The following is a 15,807-nucleotide window of genomic DNA, read 5'->3' as shown; positions in this document are numbered from 1 at the left end:
AACACTGAAACCACTAACCTGCGCAGATGAGCTGCGACCACCGCCATCACTTTTGTGAACACCCGTGGGGCGCTGGAAAGGCCGAAGGGGAGCACGGTAAACTGAAAGTGCTCGTGGCCCACCGTGAACCGCAGGTAACGCCGGTGGGCCGGCAGGACGGGGATGTGAAAATAAGCGTCCTGCAAGCCCAACGCTACCATCCAGTCTCCAGGGTCTAGGGCAGCTAAGACCTGAACCAATGTCAGCATCTTGAACTTCTCCTTCCGGAGGAAGCCGTTGACGTTCCGTAGGTCCAAGATAGGGCGTAGGCCCCCTCTGCCCTTCTTGTGTACCAGAAAGTAGTGGGAGTAACAACCACACCCTACTCGATGGCCCCCTTGGCCAAGAGGGCCGTAACTTCCTCTTGCAGAAGTTGCAAGTGAGCCCCCGACAAGCGGTGGTATTGCGGTGGCATGGCTGGAGGGGTCGCCTCGAAGGGGAGGGAGTAGCCCCTTCGGACGATTTGCAGCACCCACATGTCCGATGTGACAGTGCACCAGTAGAAGTGGTGATGGCGAACCCTGCCCCCCACTGGCGTCACATGGGCCTGAAAGCACGGACTAGGAGGGTTTTGAGGCAGATGCTGCAGCGGGAGGTGTGGACTGGCCTTGCCGTTGTCCCCGACCGCCGCCACGGCGGTTGCCACGCCGCCATTGCGCTGTGTATTAGTCTGCGGTGCGTGGCTGGCAGCACGTGTGGGGGCGCCCCTTCCTTGACCACGAAAGGAGCGAAAGGCACCCGTTTGCTGGCGTGGGGCCGAGAGGCCCAAGGACTTGGCCGTAGCCCTGAAGTCCTTAAAACGCTCAAGCGCATGGTCTGCCTTGTCGCCAAAGAGGCGACGGCCATCAAACGGCATGTCCAGAAGGGTGGCCTGGACATCGGCCGAAAAGCTGGCGGTCCTCAACCAGGCGTGGCATCGAACCGCCACTGTCGTTGCCATCGCTCTGCCCAGTGAGTCCGTGGTATCCAGCCCACACCGGATGGAATAGCGTGCCGCATCTCGACCCTCCGCAAGGCCTTGGGCGAGTTTAGTCCGGGCCTCCTCCGGACATTGTGGCAGCACATCCGCGACCGTGTCCCACAGTGTGGGTGCAGCGGCCCATGAGGCATGCGGTATTGACTGACCGCAGTCCCAAACTCAAGGAACAAGAACACCTTCTTACCGAATTGTTCGTACCTCTTGGATTCCCGATCGGGCAGAGCCGTCAGGAATGCGGTCTGCATCCAGTGGGGGCCTGCGGCGCCGGGACCGACGTCGCCGGCAGCGCCGGGGCCGAAGCACCCGACGGCATCGGAGCCGGAGCACCCGACCCGCTAGGCCCCCGAGCCGGGACCGCTGGGCCCGAAGGCGCCACAGAGCCCGGCGGAGGAGGGAGAGACCTCATGGCCATGAGGTACCGCTCGACCTCCTCTGGCATCGCATTGTGCCCAGGGACCGGAAGGTATGGGCCAGATTGCGACGCCTGCGACTCCGACGGAGCTGCGTGGGTGGTGTCACCCGAACGACCGGTTGCATCGCGCGAGCGTCGGGGTGGGTCGGAAGACCGATGACGCCTTTCCAACCTCTCATGCTTACCTGAGGACCTTGATCCCGAAGACCGATGCTGACTCTTGGAATTACGAGGGCTCCAACCCCACGACTGGTCCCTCGACCTCCTGTGGGACCGGGACCTTGAACGGCACGGGCCGACTGCCGGAGCTCAAGCCGCTTGCGGGACCGCTCCCGCCTAGCCTTAGACGTCAGGGCCCAGCAGTCGGAGCAGGTTCGGTCGTCGTGGTCGAGGCCTAGACACTGAAGACACCGGCGGTGGGGGTTGGTCACCGACATCGGTCGGTTGCACTTGGAGCAGGGTTTGAACCCGGGCATCCCTACCAGCACCGTAGGAGTCGAGCGACTCGAGAAAAACAGATCAAAAGATCAAAAAAGTTTAGTCAAAAAGTGACTAAGGGGTAGTGCTTTTCCGGATCTGCGCTAGCTGGCGCGGAAAAAATTGGAACGGACGTCAGTGCGCGAGGGTGGCGTCTAAGTACTCCGGTGGCGTCATTCCGGCGCTAACGACGCCGACGACGGACGCGGAGCCGCGGACGACGCCTACCGACGCGCAGGGGTATTGTTACGCAAAAGTTTCCGGATCCCGTCTGACACCTGGGGATATTCTAAGGTAAGGAATCTATCACTAATGTGTCTCTTTCAGATACAGCAAAATCCAACGATATCCCATTAGAAAGAAAAAACAAAACCAATTACTCACAAGACAACAAAATACACATCGAGCACAAATACAAAAGCTTTTTGACACTCAAAAAACAGAAGCCAAACATACTGCTATTATTACACTTTTGCAAAAAACACATTCATGCAGAGAAATGAAACTCATTTTCATTGTACAAAAAAAAAGTCTCTTATTAAACACATGCAACTACACAAACAGCAGAACCACCAGTAACAAAACCACAACCTGGAACAGTCTAAAAAGCAAAAGCCTTGAACTAGAACAAAAAGGGAGAAATAAAGCATTACAATTGCAATTCACAAGAAATAAAACAATTAACATTATAACACGCTATGTCACTACCCAAATGGTCAATCAGCCAGATGGGCCTTCAAATAGGGCTGAGAAAAATGGGGGATGATCTTGCCCAAGGAATAGGGTGAGGTTGTCTGCCAGCCCAATCTGTCCCCCAGGTGGGGCAGAAAACAGCAGACAGAAATGTGCCCCCCTTGCAAAAGTGATTAATCCCTGGTGCCTAGTAGGGTTTCTGCCTCCCTCTCCCTCCTAGGGCAGAAAGGCCACAAAAAGGGGCAGATCTGTCCCCAGGAGGAGCAGAAAAAACATTAACCAAATGCAACCATGTCGCTTCCATTACACACAAAACCGAAAAAAAGGCTGATCTGCCCTCAGGGGGGAGAGAATACACATATAAAAAAAATCTGCCCCCTGGAAGCGACCCTTGCCCAAGGGGTCACTTCCATTCTAATTTTAAAATTAGTTCCTGGTGTCTAGTGGGGTTTTCTGCCCCACTCCCTGGGGGGGGGGGGGGGGAGGGGGAAGGCAGAATACACAGTAAATAAAAATTGCCCCTGGAAGCTTCCATTTAAATGTTATATAACACCCTGGTGTCTAGTGGGGTTTTCTAGCCTCCCCTGGGGGCAGAAAGGCCATAAGAAAAGGGCCAATCTGCCAGAATTCCCATACAAAAAAAATTGGCCCCCTGGAAGCGACCCTTGTCGAAGGGGTCGCTTCCATTTTAATTTTCAAATAATCTCCGTCTCTAGTGGGCTTTACTCCCCCCTCTCCACATGCCATCCCCCACCCCCCCCTCCACCCCGGGGCCACAAATGGAAATCCAACAATCGGCCGAACTGTCCCCAGGGGGGGGGGGGGCAGAATAGTCTTTAAATTAATTTGCCCCCATAGGAAGCGACCCTTGCCCAAGGGGTTGCTTCCTTTACACTAAAAAAGACATCCCTGGTGTCTATGGGGCATTCACGCTGCACGATCATGACCCCGTGCGCAAGCGTGCAGCAGGGATACCCTGTATTGAGACATCAGGGGAGAGGAAATACTCTTTCCCCTCCCCGATGCCTCAATACACTACAGAAGGCCCTCTCCGCCCCACCGGAGCACACAGTATTCACCGTCCTCTTTGGGACAGGCATCCGAGCGCTTCCTGATAATGTCGGCGCGTCCTGACGTCACAGGATCGCAGAGGAGGGTCGAGGTAGCACCATCCCCCTTTGTAGCAACATGTTGGGCTGCCCATTGGGGGAGCGCTTCCCCCATGGGTGGGTGCCATGCCGGAGCGGTTCCGTCGTGAGCACAGCTCAACCGATGCTCATGACGGAATAGCTCCGTCATGAGCATCGAAGGGGTTAAGAATGGGCGCGTACCATGGTGTTATATGAATTCCAGTAGCTTATTTTTTGCCACTCAATTGAACACACAAACAACAATTGATGGCAATGAAACATGCAACCTATACAATGTTGCATTTGGGGAACTTCCATTTACAACAGTTAAAACATCTTCAGCTATATGGTTAATACACAGTGTGATATCTTTACCTATTTCGATATATATGTTCACAGCTTGTATGAAGCATTTCCGTCGATAGATATAAGCCACTAGAAGGCAACTGTATTCATGAATTATGATCACTCCCTTGTTCCTATCATTGAGAACATGCCGGCAAAGAGGTATTCCTTACTAGAAAAGAATGCATCTCTTCGGTCGTGCACTCACAGGTTTGCAAGCATGTTAGTGTGCACAGCGCATATGTTTCAGTAGCATATTGGACCTGCTTTTTAAAATGGAAGCAGCTCCTGCAATACTTCCACTTATTGTCATTTCAAATGGTAGTTATTCAATGCTTAGCGGTCAAGATTGTGGTGGAGTGCGTGTGGGAATCCCATACATTTTTATCAGTTTCTTAAACCGTTACATGTCATAACTTTTTGTTTCCACCGATGCAAGGTGTTGTCGATAGCCTGTTGTGGCTATTCATTCATTCTTTGAAGGAAGACTTCAACAAGCTAAGCAGACTCAAAGCCCTATTGTTTCAAAAAGTAACTCCCACATCTGCCCAGGAGACCTTTGAATTAAAGGTTGCAAGGACATCCAGCAAGATACAGGTATTGTTAAACACAAACCTCCCACTACATTTTGGTGAACTAGTTCATCGTATTTTTAACACATCTAACACTGCCGGTCTCGCGCCTTTATTCAAGATTATAAGTTCCAGTCTGGTCAGTTCATTCCAAACTATCTTCAGAGTAATACCAGCTTTTATTTGTTCACTTGTTTCTAGTGTGTTCGGAGGATTCCCGCTGCTGTTATTCCTCACTTGTGGCATTTTAGTCCTATTTGTGCTTCTGCACAATGTAGGTTTCATTTGCAAGACGCTTGGAACTATCACAGCTCCCAGCTGTGTCGTGAGTGTATGCTTCAATACTTTGGAATATTGTTGCTTCAAGAATTAGACCTTGATCGGTAGCTAACATTCAGACCTGCCTTGTTTACCTGCGTGCAACCCATGGTCCACTGCATCGCGTGCCCCTTCGAATGGGCACTATATTTGCCTGGCTTTGCAGACGAAGGAGAATATTTCCGGACATTATCTACTTGCTTGACAGAGCATCGTTCTGCTATCAGAACAAAAAAAGTAGTAGAGCCTCTTGTAAAACATTACTTTGAGCTGTACCACAAACTAGAAGAGATTCAATGGTTAATATTACAGAAGATAGAAGCCAAATCGTAGACTAACAGTAATGAAATTTGCAAACGTAGGGAAGTATCCTGGATTTTTACCCTTATTACATACACTAAGGGACTAAACAGTGAAATTCCATGGGACAATGCTATCGGTTTTAGTGCCTAACCGAGTTCTAAATGACATACTATTGGCCAGATTCTCTATTCCTTCATGTATGGTCCTATTCAGCTTTTAGTTTACAATTGGATGGATGGCCATGCACCTAGCCCTCCAAGTATATCTGTTGAAGTAGCTATATTCATATTCCACACAATACAGTGAGACATGTGCAGTGAAGACGAGGAAGTCCACATTGAGCACCCTGTGTAATCTAAGCTATATATTCTCGTTGTTTTTATACGGGATATCATCTTTTGAAAATGGTTGGTATCTGGAGGTTGAAATAATTGCTGCAATTTCAGAACTTTGTTATGTACCCTTATAGCAAAGATTTATTGAGCCGCCTTATGTTTGCATTATTTATTACCAAATTTCTTGACATATGCGCATATTCCTTTTATTTTAGTCGTTCATTTATCAAATATATATACACAGTGTACTGCACGCTGTTATTGCCAGTGTTGGTAAATGCTCTCCTAATACGGCAGGCACCTGTAGACAGAAAGTAGAGACGTCTCACTTAAGCATGGCACACTTGTGTTCGAATCATGAGCCACTTCCGGGTTTTGGATTCTATTTATGGTGAATGCAGAGTGCAGTCCCGGTTCGGCATGCGATTGTTGCGGGACGTTATGCATCAGTGCGGCCCACGTATATGCTTTAACAGGTATGTAGAGCGCTGGATTGTCTAAGTAGTTTGAGCATCTGTAAATACATAACATACGCCTTCATTTTGACTTTATTTGTAGATGAGAGAGTACCCGCTTCATGTGCTTTTGCGTTGCCTCAAGCATCCAAGGAAAAAAAGTTATATACTGAGCTCGCATATCGCAGCCAAAATTTGGGAGAGTGAGGTTTATCCTCTCAGTATTCATAACATGTCTTAGCATTTTCAACGCATGCTTGTCAGGCGCCTTCCTCATCGTAATCTCTCTTCTTTTTCTCTATTAATGTAAGATATCTTCTGAATTGGTTGGTCGGTTTATTGTTTGCACTCAACATTGGATGAACTTTGTCATCCAAATAATTTCTTGTGCTTTTGTTTTGATGTATGTTGTGGATGGATGAGAGGGTATGATATTGTATGGTTGAAACAAAAATGCTATGTAATGTTGTGATGTATTTGTAAGCTATTTATTTATTCTTTAACCTCTACCGCGCTACCGCGTTTTCCCGCTGTGCGCTGATTTTTGAAAATCGCGCTGTTTATGACAAAGCCAGCTCGTCATCCGCGTAGCGCAGGTAACGCCCATGACGAGATGGCTTTGTCATTAGCGTCGAAGGGGTTAAGCATATATTGAATATTATATGTTTGAATAATAAATATATCTAATTTGATATTTATTTATATGTTCCTCTGGACATTGCACCATGTGCCCTCAGTAGTGTTATGATATATTTTACCTGTTGTGAATGAAGAGTTTCCTAAGATTTTTTATGCACCCGATTAGATTATTCCTGCCTTAGGAACTACATTTGTTAGCTGGAGAACCCTTTTATATTTACATTATTTGCAGATGCCTGCTGCCATAGACATAGAACTGCTAATGAGTTCCTTAGCGACCCATTTTCAGGGCTGTCCCTTGGGTTTGCGGCCTCTTGCCAATGTGAGGTATGAGTCACTCCTTTTTTAGATGTGTGCAACGGCACAGGCATCACTAAATACAGGCTCTACCAACATGGATGAAGGTTACCCGGTAGCAATCTCAGAAACAGCTGAGATCGAGGATCATGTCGGTTCTCTGGAAGTTGTGACCTGGGCTGTTTATCAATTGTCTTCCGCGATAACGGATTCCTTTTTGGAGTGCCTGGCCTTTAAATTTGCGAGTGATGTCATGAATACCTCCAGCACACCATAATTTGATTTTTTTTTTATTGACATATTAGTTGTTTATATATCTGTAATCTGTCTTATAAACATGCTGAGTAGACATGCTTTGAATTTGCTGATCTTTTGATCATATTCATATTATTTAGTTACTTGTCATGCTATTGCCCAGACCAAAGGTTGGGTGTGGTATGTTCCCTATATAGCCCATTGTCTTTTTGCCTATTTTATCTTAATTATGCTCACCGTAGGCCACTTTGCACATGTTACCAAATATCACGGTTGTTTTGTGCCACCCTGTATTTTCACATATAGTCAGCAAATGTTTTTGTATTTTGTTATTTTCCTGGGATTTAGTTTGCACAGCCCATGCAAGGTCAAACCACATTGCTCCTTGTTATTCTCTGTGGTCGTACACTGGCACCTAGACCTAATAGAGAAACCCAGCTGCTGTTTTTGAACACACGTTCTGCCATATAACTCTGGACGTGTAGTTTTAAAAACACACAGAGAGGAGACTTGCAGGCAGACAGTGGCGGCTGGTGACATTTGAAAGTGGTGGGAGGAAACTGATAATCATACTGCACCGTAGCGAGAGAGCATAGCGAGCGAGCCCGAACCCCCTAAGGAGGGTTCGGGGTGATTTCCCCCCAGAGAAAATTTTGAAAAAATAGTGGAAAAATGGTGCATTTTCAAGCAAATTTGAGAAAGCAGGAAGGTTAATAAAGCAATTGTGAAAGTGCAGGTATTACATTATGAAAGAGCTGTCATAACATAGGTAGCTGCTTATTCAGTATAACCACAGAGCTTCATAACAGACTTCAAGATACAATGCTGAGAACCTCACAGAATGTTTTGATTTAAACTGCAAACAACAAAAGAACCAACTAAACAGGTTCAGGTTGTCAGGCTTTTTTACCAGGTGCTGTAAATAAAAATATAACAATTTATTTTTGAGGCATTGGGGTAATCAAACAAAGACTGGGGGGGTGAAACAGAACGGTACCATTTTTACCTTGCAGTATTCAATAGCTAACTGTTGTATGTTAGGATTTTAACTTACGAACTGCAAGTGACAAAATGATTTCTCTGACAAATGCAGTGACTCACTGACCTATTTACAGCATTTTGTGATCTGCATCAGGTACATGTTTGGGCCTGATATATTTTTACTAAAGGGCTGCGATCGGTCTGTTACCCAAGCATTGAAAATGTAATAGGTCGTGCCTTTGATTAAGTTAAAGGCATTTGCTTTGCTAATGGTATTGTATAGCAAAGCAAATGGCTTTAACTTAATGAAAGGCCTATATTAATGCTGCTCTGCAAGCTGCAAGGGTGTACAGTGCGCCCCTCTATTAATTTTACATGCAAGCTAATGAATGAATGATTATAATGCTGCCTTGCATGCTGTGCTGTAGTACACACTGCTTCTTCATCAATATACAAATTAAACTAATGGATGAATGATTATTAATGCGGCTCTGCAAGCAATGGAGGGCCCCTCCATTAATAATCCATTTAAACTCATGCAAGGATGAATATCGAAGCTGCCCATCAGCTGCAGATGACACTGGGCCTCGTCATCAGTACTAAAAGTCAAGCTATTCAATTAATATTAATGTTGCACTGCAGGATACAATGGATGAATGACTAGGACAGTGTGCGTCATCATTAATATCGAAGGCTAATCAATGATTATTACATGTTCTCGTATGAAAATCAGTGTGTCCAGCCAATGAAAGCTATTGTAATCAATGCATATTAACGCTGATGTGCAGGACGCCCGACTGCTTCATGAATAAAGCTGGCTAAACCATGAATATTTCTTCGCTCTTCTGGCCGGCGTGGTGCCCCTACGTGGTAGAGGGCCGTGAATATTCAAGTGACCAATGAGGCTTAATGTTGCACTGGAGCGGTATGCCCATTCACTATTAATAAAGTCAGATGCATCAATCGATATTAATTATATGATGGCTGCACATGAAGGAATGAATAACAAAACAATGCATAGCAAATCATGTTTTCAGGATGCGAAGGGACAGTAGTGTGCCCAGATAGTAAAAGAAAAGCTGTGCTAATCATTGGGTATAAATGCAGCCCTGCAGGGCACACAGAAAAACGCTGTCATGAATAATATTTTAGACAGACCAATTAATATGTATTCTGCTCTTCAGATTGTCTAGAGAGGACATTGCGCCCATCACAAATATTAAAGGTAGGCTAATCAGTGGATAATAATGCTGCTCTGCAGGCTGCATTAAAGGACGCATCATCCCATGCACTAGTATTAAAATCAGACAAATTAATGAGGATATTCATTCATTCAGCCAAGGCTGCACAGGGATGAAACTATGTAAAAAGTCAAACAATGCACATTCTTCTCTTCAGGCAGTGAAGAGACATGATTACAGTCACTAGAATAAAAGTTAGACTTATGGGTGGCTGCAGTGGCCACTGTGACTGGTGCGGTTTTGCGCTCACGTTTTTTGTCAACGTTGAATTTAACCTAAATAGACATTGAATTTGAGGCAAGGCGCTGGAGAGAGTTCAAGTTCCGCTTGCCTTGGAGGTATTGTCAGATTGTGTGTCTGCTGACACGGGGCTGGTGCCACACGAAAACAAACATGAGGGCAGCGAAGGGGGTGGTGGCACTCACTGGAGAGCATTTCTGCTGCTTGAAATAAATTGCTGTGGGCGATGGTTGACCTCTTTCACATCAGGAACAGGGATGATCATGTGAATCATATCATCCCTGTTCCCTCGGTTCAACTTCAAGGAACATATCATGCATTATATGCATCTCGAACAGTCCAACTGGAGCTTCCTCGGCTGCCGGGGAAAAAGGACCACCACGTCCCCGAAGATTTCTCCCCGAGCAGCTCTCCCCGAGCAGCTCTCCCAGGAACTCCCCCTGCTTCTTCAGAAAGTTGCTGAGCATCTTGTAGATAAAGACACATCAAACATGGTCACTCTTTTAAATGACTTAGTCAGGTGCGATTTCCCCAAAAGTAAATACATTAAAAAAATATCAGTATGTTCACACTATAACGTATTGGAGCTTATTATTCACGACCTACACAGGTCCTGATTAAGGAATTTCTGAGTTCTATTCCAGGGCAGAACATGCCAAAATGTCCTGAATGTAGAGATATGCACGATTCACAGGGATCATCTGTGTACAACCATCTGATGGACAACAAAGTGAAAAACCTCAAAACCACTTACCATACTGGCATAATGGCTAAGCTAGCGTGGCCGCCCTAAATGTGTAAATTAACTGCTGCAGTACCGAGGCGACTGAGGCTGAGCTCTGCTTATGAGCTGAGCACTGCGGTGTGTGTACCCAACATAAACTACTGAAATCTAGACGTGCTGAGGTTAGTTTGTGGGACTGTAAGGCCTGCTGAGAGGGCTCCCGTCACCCAATCAATATGTACGCTGTCCCTTTACTGCGGCTGGAAATGGTAGATTTTTTTAATTTTTTGCTGAAGCTCATCTAATTTTGAAACGAGCAAATATCTTTTGAGACCGTGGCAATTTATTATTTCTCATTCATTTATATATCGGATATGAGGCAGGAATGTCTGTGAAGGGAAAGCATTTGTAGTAAGAGAATTCTCGAGTGACATTTAAATTCAAGTATTATAAAGGAAATGATTGTGCAGAATCATGCAATAATTACTGGAAGTTTCTTATGTGAAGTCAGGACTTCAAAGAGGAAGATCTTACAACTTTTGTGTGGCATTCACTCTACGTCAAAGAATAAGTGTATTCCCGCCCCGCCCCCAATAGATTAGGCTAATATACATACTGTACAGTAAGTAAGATACACATTTCCCCAAACTTGACACACGCATGCCTTTCCACCCACGCAGTCCCACCATTTCAATGTTTCTGTGCGCGGGCCTGGTGTTAAAAGGCTGATTCATCGGACCATTCCACTAATGTACAGGAACTGAAGGAATAACATGGGGTCATGTCTCAATAGGCACTACTGAGTACCTGCATCTCTTTAATTTAAAAGATAGAGTGTATGTATGCACTTCTCAGCACTGATGCAATACATTTAATGGGAGAGTACCGGCCCTTCTCAGTAGCAGACAGGTACTCGAAATGTGAGCACCTGCACTTTTCTATGTCCATTTAAAGCTCTGAGACTCGTGTACGTAAACTGCCATATATTCGTAAACAATGCTTTGCATGTTAATTGGCCTATCAGAAACCATGGTCTTTTAAAGCACAACTTAATACAATAACTTAGCTGATGTAAAAAAAAATCTGGGCCGAGCAAGCATCGCTTCATTTTAAACACGCACAAAGTTATCACACTCTGTGAATGACTGTGCTCAAAATACATGTTTTTTCTATCACTGCACACAAATCTAAAGATGCCAGCCACACCAACAAAAGTAAGAATATCGGGTCCGAAACCCCTGCACTTTCTGTCCCCGGTGCTTAAAGGGGGTGTTCAGGTGTTGGTGGAAATACATGTGGAGTGTGATTCGAAACTTTGAGCAGCCAGCATTCGCAGTGAGATCTGTCGGTGAGTCTCTCTCTCTGGACTAACAATGACGACACGAACCCGGGGGACCGCGCTCTGCTCGGAGCGCACAATCGTGCTGTGCATTGCTTATTCCAGCTAAATCCACAGAGCCGGGGTCTGCAGCGCTGCTTCTCAACTCACGCTCAGGACGTGCCCGTAAGCCCCCCAACAACCCCAACTCAACGTAGCTGCCCTCCTGACCCTGCCCGCGAGCCCCCCTGAGATCAACAGTTCAAGACTGCAAACACGGCTACGGGCCACCGACGAGCCACACTCAGGCGAGGGCCACACTTTGGCTAGCGGCACGCACGGGCACAGTCAGTATAAAAAACGTACGTGGTCCGGACCGCCATAGCAACTGGGCACTGACTGGGCACACAACACAACTGCGCTGGTCAGCAGCAGCAGGCAGGAGCACACCACAACGACGACGAACCGCGGAGCAGCGGGACTGGTCACTCACGCGCTGACTCTCAGTGTTTAGTTCTACAGTCTACTTTCACGTTTCACTTTCACTTACTACTACTTACTTGTTGTTGTTGTTGTGTTCTGGCACGTGCGGTGACGTCGAGACTGCGTTCAAATGGCCAATCACCTCGACATGGCTGGATATAGCCATATGGTGATTAGCCATACAGTGCGGCCCCTCAGCTGCCAGCCAACACCCACGCGCGGCACCATCCTGCTGCAGCAGCCAATCCTTGCGCAGCGTTACCAGCAACACTGCGCCAGGATACTATCTGCCCTTTTAGAGACCAGGGGCCCCGGGTCCCTGCCTGACAGTGCCTGTGCTAAAGAGGGGGGAAGGGAAGGTCTACCACTGCAGCGCATGCGCGGCCAGTCGAAATTGTGAGTACTCCTTCATTCCACATGCGTAGTCTGAGTCTCACTCTCCGACACTGCTCCCTCTGCCTGTGCGCTGCCGCAGCCCGGCCTCCCACCCACCACGGCCCACTTCCATATACCATGCCCGATTCTGTCGGGCTTGTCCCGGCCGGTAGCGCGCAGTGCGCTCAGAAATTTAATCAGACAGAATGCCTTTGATAAAACATTCTCAAATGCATGTATTGATGTAGTGCGGTCGTCCATGGCTAGTGGGGCAAGGCCCCCAATGGACGCACCGCCACTGCAGGCAGAGCAAAGGTTCTACGATGAGAGGGCTTCGTCGGCTGAGATATAGAGCAACTATCTATGTATGCTTAGGTATGGGGTTCGCCACTTAACCAGGAGACCTCTAATTTAACACTTTGCTTACATGGGCATGTGTTGGTTTAGGCAAATCTGTCAGCTAATATGACAGGGCTTTTCATTGTATACAGGCAGCTATTCATGATAATGACATTACTGACCTATATACTTTTTCAAATAGTGGAGCAGATATTGAATATTAGAACACAATAGTTGAAATAAATGTTGTAAGCTTCCTTATTGCCTCCTTTCTATTATTGTGGACAAGTATGACTGAGAGAACGAAAGGGGATGACCTGCTACCGCGATCACTGAGAGGATAGAGTGTGTTGTGTTCTGGGGTGAAAAATCACGTCTCTCTGGGAAGGTTAGGAAGGCAAGTGAGGCACTATAAACTAGTTGGATTTGGGCCTAAAGGTACTGATGTGGTATGGTGACGCAGTCCCTACATGATGATGTTCTGTGGCCCCAAGCTTAGTTCTGTTCCTGAGCAGAATCCTTGCAACAGAGGACTTGACCAAAGAGTATGCTGTCTTTTCGGGATTTAGGATGAAAGCTAGAGTAATAAAGGAGGGTGTTTTTAGCAGTTGGGTTCATATACAATTCAACTTCTAAATGACCTAATATATCTTTAAAGGAAACATCAAGAAATTCCGTCCTATTTTCACTCATGTGTGCTGTGAATTTTAAATTGGGTGCTCTCAGGTTCAGCCAGGTCAAAAACTCCTCCAGCTGTTCAAAGGGGCCTTCCCAAATTAAAACGATGTCTTCTATAAATTGGTACCAACACCCAACATTTTAATAAAAGGGGACTGCCTCATTATAAATGTGCTTATTCTCAAACTCCTCAACATATAGACAGGGTAGATTTGAGGCACACGTGGCCCCATATTGGTCCTTTTACGTTGGTGATATAATTGGACCTTAAAAGAGAGAAATGCTGTTTTAAGTGCCATTGAAGCACATTTGCTAATAAATTGTGTATTGACGACCTGTACGCCTATGTTATCAAGGGTCCTTTCAACCACACGTATGGTGTCATCCTAGGGGATGTCAGCATAGAGTGCCTCAATATCAATTGTAATGAGGACTTGTGTGTTTTTATTAAAACTACTTACCAATGGTTTAAAAAAACAGTCAGCATATTAGCTGGAGGGGTCCGGTAACGATCCCAAAAAGCTCACTATTGGTCTGGAAAAGTGATCCCTCGTTTTTTATGAATTTTCAGTAGGGCCGGAAATATATGTGTCCTGTTGTTAAAAAAAAAAAGTTAATTCTTCCTCAAAAATCCATTCATTTTTTTTGGCCTCTCCTAATATTTTGAGAACCTCCTTTAGGACCTCAAGTGTACTCCTGGGAACTCTCCGATAATGTTCCTCCACTAAGAGGAGCTTCACGGCCCGGATCTCATAATCAACTGTGTCAAAGACCACTACTCCTCCTACCTTATCCGCAGGTTTTATTGTTAATCTAACATCTAGGCTTAATGACTTGATGGCCTCCCTAAGGTATTTGGATACATTATTATGTTATCATATTCTTCTAAAAGTTTTCTGAACATTGAACTTCACCACCCTTTCAAACGTTTCTACATTTTTGTCTGCATGGGTTATTGAGGGTGTGAAAGGGGATTTAGGTTTCAATCCAATCCAGAGGTGTTCTGAGTTGAGTGTTCTGAGTTGGTTGTAATTGACAGCCTTCAAAAAATCTTCCTAAAGAAAGCCTTCAGATCTTTCTCTAATTCAAATGTATTCACAGTTGTGGTCTGCGCAAAACTAAAACTATTTTCTAAAACCTCCTGTTCTATCCTATTTAAATCCCTTCAGGATAGGTTTATAATGAGAATGTTATTTAATGGCAATACTTCTAATTCTTATACAATCCTGTGGGGGATGAGTCCTTGTGAATTGCCCCCTGCTGCGATTGGGGTTGTTCCTTGTTGGACATGGCCCTTTTCGCAGGGTCATCCCTGAACTTTTTGCCTTCCTCCTATATTTTGTCTGACCTGTTTTTGTTGGTTTGACTCTGGGCGCTTTACCACTGCTGATCAGTGCTAAAGTGCATAAGCTCTCCCTATTGTAAATTGATGTATTGGATTAGTGACTTCATGATTGGCTATTTGATTTACTTGTCAGACCCTAGTACAGTGACCCGGGTGTGCCCAGGGCTTGTAAATCAAATACCGCTGATGGGCTTGCAGCACTAGATGTGCCACCCACAGAAGCAGCCTGTAAAGTGTGTCTCAGGTCTGTCATTGCAGAGCCTGTGTGCAGTCTGGTACTGCCATGGTGACTGGCAAGTGCACCCACTTGCCAGCCCCTAAACCTTCAATTTTCTGCATATTAGTCACCACTATGGTAGGCCCAATAGAAGGGTGCATTGTAGGTAAAAGGCAGGACATGCCCTGGTGTCTGGTGTGTGTGGCATGTCCGGATAGTGAATTACAGTCATTCTAGTTTTTCACTATTGCAAGGCTTCTGTTCCCCATATGTCGGAATGGGCAGTTTGATTATAACATCTTATAATCCTAACTGTCTGCGGGAACTAGGTAGAAAGTAGAGTTTAGTATGCCTGAACTCAGAATGATAAAATACATCTTTTAGTGAAGTTGATTTTAACATTCTGTGTGTGAAAATGCCACTTATAGAAAGTAGGTATTTTCTTGTCTAACCATACAAGCCTGCCTCTGCTAGGTTGTGTATTCCTTGTCTGGAGATTGAGTGACAGGGGCTGGGGATTCCAGGAGACATGGTGAATCAGCACAGGGCTGAATAGAGAGATCTGCATGTAGATGGGTGGGAGGAGTTGCATCTGGGACCTGAATAGGTCTGTGCCT

Source organism: Lissotriton helveticus, chromosome 5_1 (assembly GCF_964261635.1).
Source record: "Lissotriton helveticus chromosome 5_1, aLisHel1.1, whole genome shotgun sequence".
NCBI lineage: Eukaryota > Metazoa > Chordata > Amphibia > Caudata > Salamandridae > Lissotriton > Lissotriton helveticus.
Note: the sequence above shows the minus strand (reverse complement) of the source record.